We start from the raw sequence: 8,692 nt of genomic DNA, 5'->3' as shown, positions 1-8,692 counted from the left end.
GACCTGGAGGATCAGGACCTGCAGGATCATACCTGGAACCTGAAAGTGACTTGAACACCTGTATTTCATATAAGGATGTACTACTAGATGATTTTTTAGTATTTTGGTATGATAAAATGCTTTGTTTTAGTCAAAAAAATATTTTTGCTCTTTACCTGGATGACCCTGCCAGGTTTGCTGGCATCCTGTGCCCGCCAGGATGGAGATATTCAAAAAATTCCAACTCTCAGTTATGTGTCATACTCATACTTAAAAAGTCAAGCAGTTTGGGCTCTTTATCTTTCACACACAGAAAATGAGATAGAAAAAACGGAAGGGGGGGCGTTCAACGCCCCTCCCCCCCGACCGTTAAGGGTTAAGTGAGTTTTGCTGAATAATGTATAAATAAATAAATGTATTATGCAATTACCCAAAAAGAAAAGACACATCAATATTCAACAAAATTTACTTAATCTATAGTAAAAAATAATAACTTTAAAATCTTAATAAAAATTGATGTTATAGAGCATATAGAGATAGTTATAGAGAAAAAATTTCCAATTTCAAGATGAGAGTTTTATATTTTTATGACTAAAAAAAATTTGAGGGTCTTTTTTAAAGAAACTTTTAACATCAAATATTTAAAAAGCAAGTAAAAGGTTAATAAGTTCTTTTCTGGCATTCATTCGAATCCAGTGGATAGGAACCGGTTCTCATCCATACGAAAAAACTATGTCTAGCATCGTATTATATCCAGCTTTCTACGAATATAAAAATTGTACAATCATAAGATTAAAACCAGTTTTTTTAGCCCATGCCTTTGGCACCTCAGGGCAAAAATAGTTTTAATCTTATAATTGTACATTCTAAATCCGCGGAAAGCTGTTTATAATACGATGCGAGAAATAACTATTAATTTTTGAACCTGGATTAATTTACTGTAAAATGTTGCTGTACAAAGCAATTCATAAGTATTAATTTAATCTATTATGAATTTAATTTATTATGAAGAAAAAGGCTTTGTATGCAATAATTTCCCCAAAAGAAAAAACACATCAATATTCAGCAAAAATAATAAAAAATAAACTTTAAAATCCTAATAAAAATCGATGTGGGCTATTATTCTCATTTTTAGCTATGCAGTATGATTCTACAGATGTCAGAGTATACTTTAGATATACCTTTCAAAAATAGATTAAAAACAGTTTAAGGCTACTTAATACCTAAATTTGATATGGCCTAATATAGCAAAAGATTTGAGTATTTGTGTCAGAAAATATTGTGACCATAACTTGCATGCAAGTTATCTCATGCCCCAAAACATTAGGTGGGCGCTTTTAGAGACTAACCCCCTCCCGCCTCCTGAAATAGGATTACACAATAATAATTACAAAAAACAACACTAAAATGTACTAAGTAAAGGAAGAAATAAACTAAACAAATAATCTTAAAAACTTTGTTGAATTAGTAAGAACAGCTTAAAGGAAAACTGCAAGAAATATGAACCAATATTTTTTATGTCTGTTTGAGAAAATATTTAGGTTTAAAGTTTTTATTAAACCGAGGTTAAAAAATTGATTTTTTCAATAATTACTCAACAGAATTTTAAAAGTAAGGTGTCAAATTAAAGATCTTACTATTTTTGTTCATACTGGCAATTTTCTTCTTTCATTTTGTTGCGTTTTAGTACCTTAAAACCGACTTAATTATTTTTAAAAAAAACTTAAATTACTTCAAAAATAAGAGGTCTACAAAAAAAAATCGATTGCATATCTGAATTCTCTGGAAAATTTTACATCTATTACTTACTAAAAGCACCGGCTAGCTATTCTAAATAAAAAGCAAAAAAGTTAAGAAGCCTTCTTTTACTGGTTCATGTTTTTATTTAATACCTCATATCAAAAGATTGATAAGATTTTCCTACAATTAAAATTGGTTCCTTTTATTTCATGTTATCTTTTGTTTTTACTTCTACATAGTTTTACATTCTTAATTTTAAAAAGAAACATTTTGTATCCTATATTTGTAAAGCAAGTATAGGTTGATAAGTTCTTATAACTATAGGACATGGTACATTTCAAAGTAAAATGTTGCTTTAATCAAACATTAAAAAAAGGTTTGAGTATTTGACGTTTTTAAAAAATCTGAAAATATTGTAATTATACCATCTTTGCAAATTATCTGGCATCTAGTGCCCTAAAAATCATAGGAGGATGCTCCCAAAGCCTCTTAGAATACTTCTGTTTTAAAAAGGGGAAAATTAAAGAAAATAAAACAATTATAAAAACAATATTCAAATAATGAGAACAACTAAAAGTGAGGGTTAAATATAAAAGATAATAAAACAAGCATGGCAACATTTAAAAAGAGAAAAGCCTATTAATACAAATAAATTACTTATATGAGCTCAATAGTAGCAGAGTATCTACAAATTCACCAATAGTAGCTTAGTATCCACGCATATTTCCCAAGAGTAGTTGAATATCCACAATTTTTCTCTATGGTAGGTAAATATTCCTATTTGTATTTTCAAAAGCAAATCCTCACTAAATCTCTTGTCCATTATGGATATGAAATTAAGTTATGTTGTTAGAAATCTTATATCCTCAAACTCAAACCTCAAACTCAAACCTCAAAACTAATAAATACCATTTAGATATAAATTAATCCATGTATGATTTTGTATGAAATTTAGATGCTGTGAGAATTGGTGCAAAAAATATGACGTAACAAAAAAAATTAGCCAATGAGAGGCCGTTATTGACCACAGCATCTGAAATTTAAGATGTACAAAGAAGTCAAAAAATCTGGCACCTTGAACATAATTACTTTAAAAACAAGGATGACAACATCATTAAAAGCGTAATTTAAGTGTATAATTGTATTTAAGGGACTTGATTAATGAGATGCTTTGCTTATATTTTTGTAAAAGCACATAGTCCCAAAATATATTGGCGGATACAAAACAAAGGTAGCCAAAAATAAGAAAAGTTGGGGGATGTTTTAAAGTTCTGGAACACGAACTTGCTACACTAAGGGGTGTTGACCTGCACATAAACAAAGAAAAGGGAATATTTAAAATTCTCAGTCAACTTGGCTTGAATAGCGGCGCTTGGGTACAGAGACAAAATTAATATATCGGATATACATTATTTTTCAGGGAGGGTGAACAAGGGTTAGAAAAATTTACACGTCCGAAGACTAAAAAGCTTTAATTGCCTATACAGTACTGATAGACTAAGACTAAGAGGCTATTTAGCTTTCTATAATAAATAGCAGGAGAAAAAATCATATTCCTCTATATAAATTTAATGTTTTCTAGCGCATTACAATAGAAAGATTGACAGACAAGTGAGTTTTGGAGTAGTTGCACATTAATAAGAAGAAATATTGATAAAAAAATTAATTTTAGAGTAGTTTTGCTCTAAAAAGGTAAGAACAGCAAAAAAATAATTGGATGTACAAATTGGCCATTGTATCTGTGCATTAAATTATATGAGAAAAATCACAGCACAATGTCTACCAAAGGATTACAAACAGATGGCTGACCATGTAAATTATGTTGGTGCTTATTGGTTAGCAAACTGCAAAATCCACATAAAAATTTCTGTTAAACACTGTAGGGATCCAAGTAAATGTACACTCTCTTATAGAGTAGCGAGACAAAGTGAGTTATTGAGTAGCTTTATTACTAAAACTGTCATATCAAAGTTTTTTTTGATTAGATAAAATAGGGAGTCTTTGACCTCTATTGATAGCTATTATCTGATCATTTTAGCTTTTTATCTAAAATACTTCTTGATCTTGTTATTTAAAACTTTTCATTAACATATATGTCTTTATTGTTTAAATATAAAAAGAAATAAAACAACAGAAATGTTTTTTATGATCTGTTATAGTATATGAGAGTGAGGTTAATAGTGTACTCATGAGTAGTATTTCATGAGTTTAAATAAAAGCTTTGTGTGTCTGTAATATTCGAAATATTATGGATGTCTTTTATACCCAGTTGTCAGAATCGTCACTTTTTAAGGGGAAAAAATACTAAATAGGTTTCATATTCCTGATCAGATCACTTACATGGACTACTCCCTTTATAGAACACTTGTAGGAATTGACGTAATTTTTCTATTCAGGAATTTAAAAATAAATGTCAGATTAATTGTAATGGGTGTCACTATAACCACTTGTTTATGTTGCTAATATAATAAATGGAAAGAAAATTGACGTAGATTAAAGATATTTTTGCATCAGATAAACTATTGGTATCATATCCACACCCCACCCGAAGGCGTGTTAGGTTAGAAAAAACCCCCCGTGGAAACGGTTTACACAGGATGTACCAGGACCTTATGGTGGTTTCAGAACATGCTTTCCCTAAATTAAATTAGTAGCTTCCCATAGTAGAAAATTTTAAAATTACTTTTGGTGATCAAATTTTACTTTTATTTTTAGAGTACCTTCACCTAACCTCCTTTATTGTCTTATTTTGTCTTTCATGTTTATCATGCAAATTCCTTTACATTACGGTTGAATTGACAGATATTGGAGCTTTCTAAAAAGGTCTCTAACAATTTTCTAGATCTAATACTTTTTGAGATATCTTATTTCAAAGTATTGCTGTAAAATCATCTTTTACACAACAAAAAGGTGAAACATAAAATTAGATATTTTAGAGAAAATTACATGTATCTTCATATAAATCTCTCTAACATTTCTTCAAATTGACCAAATCGGACAGTTAAGGTGCCTAAGACTATCTACATTCAATGAACAATCCAAATACATACTTTTTAAGACTTTATAAATTGATAGGAGGATGCTAAAATATAATATCAAAGAAACAAATGTAATTTAATTTTAATTAAAAATCACTTGTAAGACATTTTTAAAATGTAAAAGGTGTTTTAAGGAACAAGAAACTCATTTCTAATAATGATTTAATATTTTTAAACATCTCAGTACTAGTTTAGAGTAACTAATGGTGTATATTAACAAAAAAATTGTTGCCTAAGAATAAATTGTTTCTTTTATTATATGTGAGATCATCCATGAAAGTCTTTTAATTACTATGTTTACTTAGTTAAGGTGGCAAAAATTAATTTTGTTTCACGAGGTTGTAAAGAATTTAAAAGGCCAATCAACTATTCTTAGTTAAAAATTACTAGAATTAGTAAATTACATTTGTAAACTGCTTGGAAATGCTTAAAATTCTAAGCAATTTTGGGTTTATTTACAATGATTATGTCTATTTTTTAAAAGATATGTTTCTATTTGTTCAAAATATCAGATGATTGTGTTTTATTGGCTTTCTAATTACAAAGTGACATCTTTATACACTATAACTTACCTTAAAATCCTTGCTAGAGTCTATTAAATATCAATTTATTTTAAAAAAACAGGAATTTTTTTTTTTAGTATTTTTAAAAATCACTTCAGCTTACTACTATTGGCTTATATAGTCTTTGTAAGTATGAATTTGGATTGTCCATTGAATGTAGATAGTTTTAGGTACCTTAACTGTCCTATTTGGTCAATTTGGAGCGATACTAGAGTGATTTATATGAAGATAGTTGTAATTTTCTCTAAAATATCTAATTTTATGTTTCACCTTTTTGTTGTGTAAAAGATGATTTTACAGCAAAACTTTGAAATAAGATATCTTAAAAAGTATTAGAGCTAGAAAATTGTTAGAGACCTTTTTAGAAAGCTCCAATATCTGTCAATTCAACCGTAATGTGAAGGAATTCGCATGATAAACATGAAAGACAAAATAAGACAATAAAGGAGGTTAGGTGAAGGTACTCTAAAAATAAAAGTAAAATTTGATCACCAAAAGTAATTTTAAAATTTTCTACTATGGGAAGCTACTAATTCAATTTAGGGAAAGTATGTTCTGAAACTACCATAAGGTCCCGGTACATCCTGTGTAAACCGTTTCCACGGGGGGTTTTTTCTAACCTAACACGCCTTTGGGTGGGGTGTGTATCTACTCATAATGAGGTCCTCATGTCCGTTTTTGTATCATATACAAGTTTCCTATATAAAAGAAGTTGTATCAACTTTTTTTTTATAGCTAGCCGGTCCTTTTAGTAAGTAGTAGATGTAAAATTTTTCATAGAATTCAGATATGCAATCGGTTTTTTTGTAGACCTCTTATTTTTTAAGTAATTTAAGTTTTAAAAAAAAAAATTAAGTCGATTTTAAGGTACAAAAATGCAACAAAAAAAAGAAAGAAAATGGCCATTATGAACAAAAATAGTAAGATCTTTAATTTGACACCTTACTTTTTCAATTCTGTCAGGTAATTATTGAAAAAATCGATTTTTTTAAACCCACGAGAATAAAAACTTTGAACTCAATTTTATCATTTCACAAGTAAAAAAATATGGGTTCATATATACCTTTAGAATCAGAAAAATATTACGAATCCATTGTAAGCAAAATTGAAAAAAAAAGTTTACAATATAGTATATAAACTACAATAAAAGGAATTATATGAAAATATCATATTATATTGTACAGGCAACGTCTTAACTCTTCAATTGAGTATAAAAATGGGAAGGGGGTATAGAGGGGGTAAAGAGGGGGTAAAAAAGGGAAGACGATAGTGTTGCCAGAACAAAAAATACAATTGGCTATTTTTTTGTTTTTTATTTTTTTTACTTTTTTTCAATTTTGCTTACAATGGATTCGTAATATTTTTCTGATTCTAAAGGTATATTTGAACACATGTTTTTTATGTCTGTTTGAGAAAATATTTAGGTCTAAAGTTTTTATTAAACCGAGGTTAAAAAAAATAGATTTTTTCAATAATTACTCAACAGAATTTTAAAAGTAAGGTGTCAAATTAAAGATCTTACTATTTTTGTTCTTACTGGCCATTTTCTTCTTTTATTTTGTTGCGTTTTAGTACCTTAAAACCGACTTAATTATTTTTTTAAAAAACTTAAATTACTTAAAAAATAAGAGGTCTACAAAAAAAACCGATTGCATATCTGAATTCTATGAAAAATTTTACATCTACTACTTACTAAAAGAACCGGCTAGCTATAAAAAAAAGTTGATACACCTTCTTTAGAGGACTTACTGATTAGGAGACATTATGTGAAATTATTAATATGATTTCCAGTATGGATTTGAAGCTACATAATATTCACTGGATTAGAACCGGTTCTCAGCCACACTTAAAAATCACGTATAGCATTAAACTACAGATAATTTTCTAAAGACAATAAAAAAATCATAAAATGAATACCAGTTTTATTAGACCGCGACTTTGGCCCCTTAAGGCCAACCAAACTGCTTTTAATCTTTTTCATTCTAATATCCATGGAAAGCTGTCTATAATACAATGCTATACATGATTTTTCAGTGTGGCTGATTACCGGTTCTTATACAGATTATCTAACATTTATAGTAAGAATCATAGTATGTGCTGTTATAAAATCATTTAAAATTGTAAATTATATAATGTTATGCTAATTGTTAATTCTTGTTCATTTATGAATCTTTTGTTGCATCATGTATTGAAAATATAGAGATATGGCACCTGAAGATGAATACTCTACTAAATAGTTTTAACTAACCCGCGACCGTGGCTCAACACGTAGCGCATCCGCTCGTCGTCAGGAAGGTAATAGGTTCGAATCTCGGAACAACACCGCGTCATAACTAAAGACGTTGAAAATGGTTCTTACTGCTGCTATGTCAGATGCGCGACATAAATAGTAAGAGTAGGGGGAATGCCTTGGCCCAAAACAGGCGCAACTCGTTACCATGCACAGTTGGGACTTCTCAGACAAAGGTCGTGCATCACAGAGAGTTGGATGTCTGTTGGATGTTACTTAACCTAATAGCCTTGGGTGTTTGGACAGAGAAGGGTGCGTACCAGTCATCCTTAGTTCTCCTGGATTGCTGGACCAGGACCTGGACAGTACATCAAGTCGATAAGGTCCTTGACTGCAATTCCGCCCGTACGAGGTAATTGAAGGTAAAATAGTTTTAACTATTTAATAACGGAATAGTTATTACTCACATCGTATTATAAACAGCTTTCTGCGTATATAAAATGTACAATTATATGTAAGATTGAAACCAGTTTTTTAGCCCCGAAATGAACAAAGGCATGGGCAAAAAACTGGTTTCAATCTTATGATTGTACATTATTGTATTCGTAGACAACTGGATATAATATGATGATAGACATAGTTTTTTTGGATGAGAACTGGTTCTAATTCACTAGATATTAATGAATGCGAGAAGCCTCTACTGCATCACTATGTAAAGCATAAGGCTAAGCCTGTATTAAATAGAGAAGAAAAAATCTTAAAGTTTATTGTACTTCATAATTCTTCTGTTGTCATGTATATGTATAATTATTATTTAGTTTGACAAGTTTAAAAAAAACACTTTTTGTCTGTTAGGTATTAATTTATAAGATATTATTAAAGAAATAAATAAAATACATTAACATTAAATAGGAAATATAAAAGATACATATTAGCCTAAAATAACAATCACCTTTTCATAGAAATAATTGAAAAAAATAAAAGAATAGTAATTTCTCGCATCGTATTATAAACAGCTTTCCGCGGATATAGAATAAGATTAAAACCAGAATTTTAAGCCCTGAGATGCCAAAGGCATGGGCTAATTAAACTGGTTTTAATTATATGATTGTACATTTCTATATTCGTAGAAAACTGGATGT

The sequence above is a fragment of the Acartia tonsa genome, chromosome 14 (genome assembly GCF_053477335.1).
Source record: "Acartia tonsa isolate MP-2025a chromosome 14, ASM5347733v1, whole genome shotgun sequence".
Taxonomy (NCBI): domain Eukaryota; kingdom Metazoa; phylum Arthropoda; class Copepoda; order Calanoida; family Acartiidae; genus Acartia; species Acartia tonsa.
Note: the sequence above shows the minus strand (reverse complement) of the source record.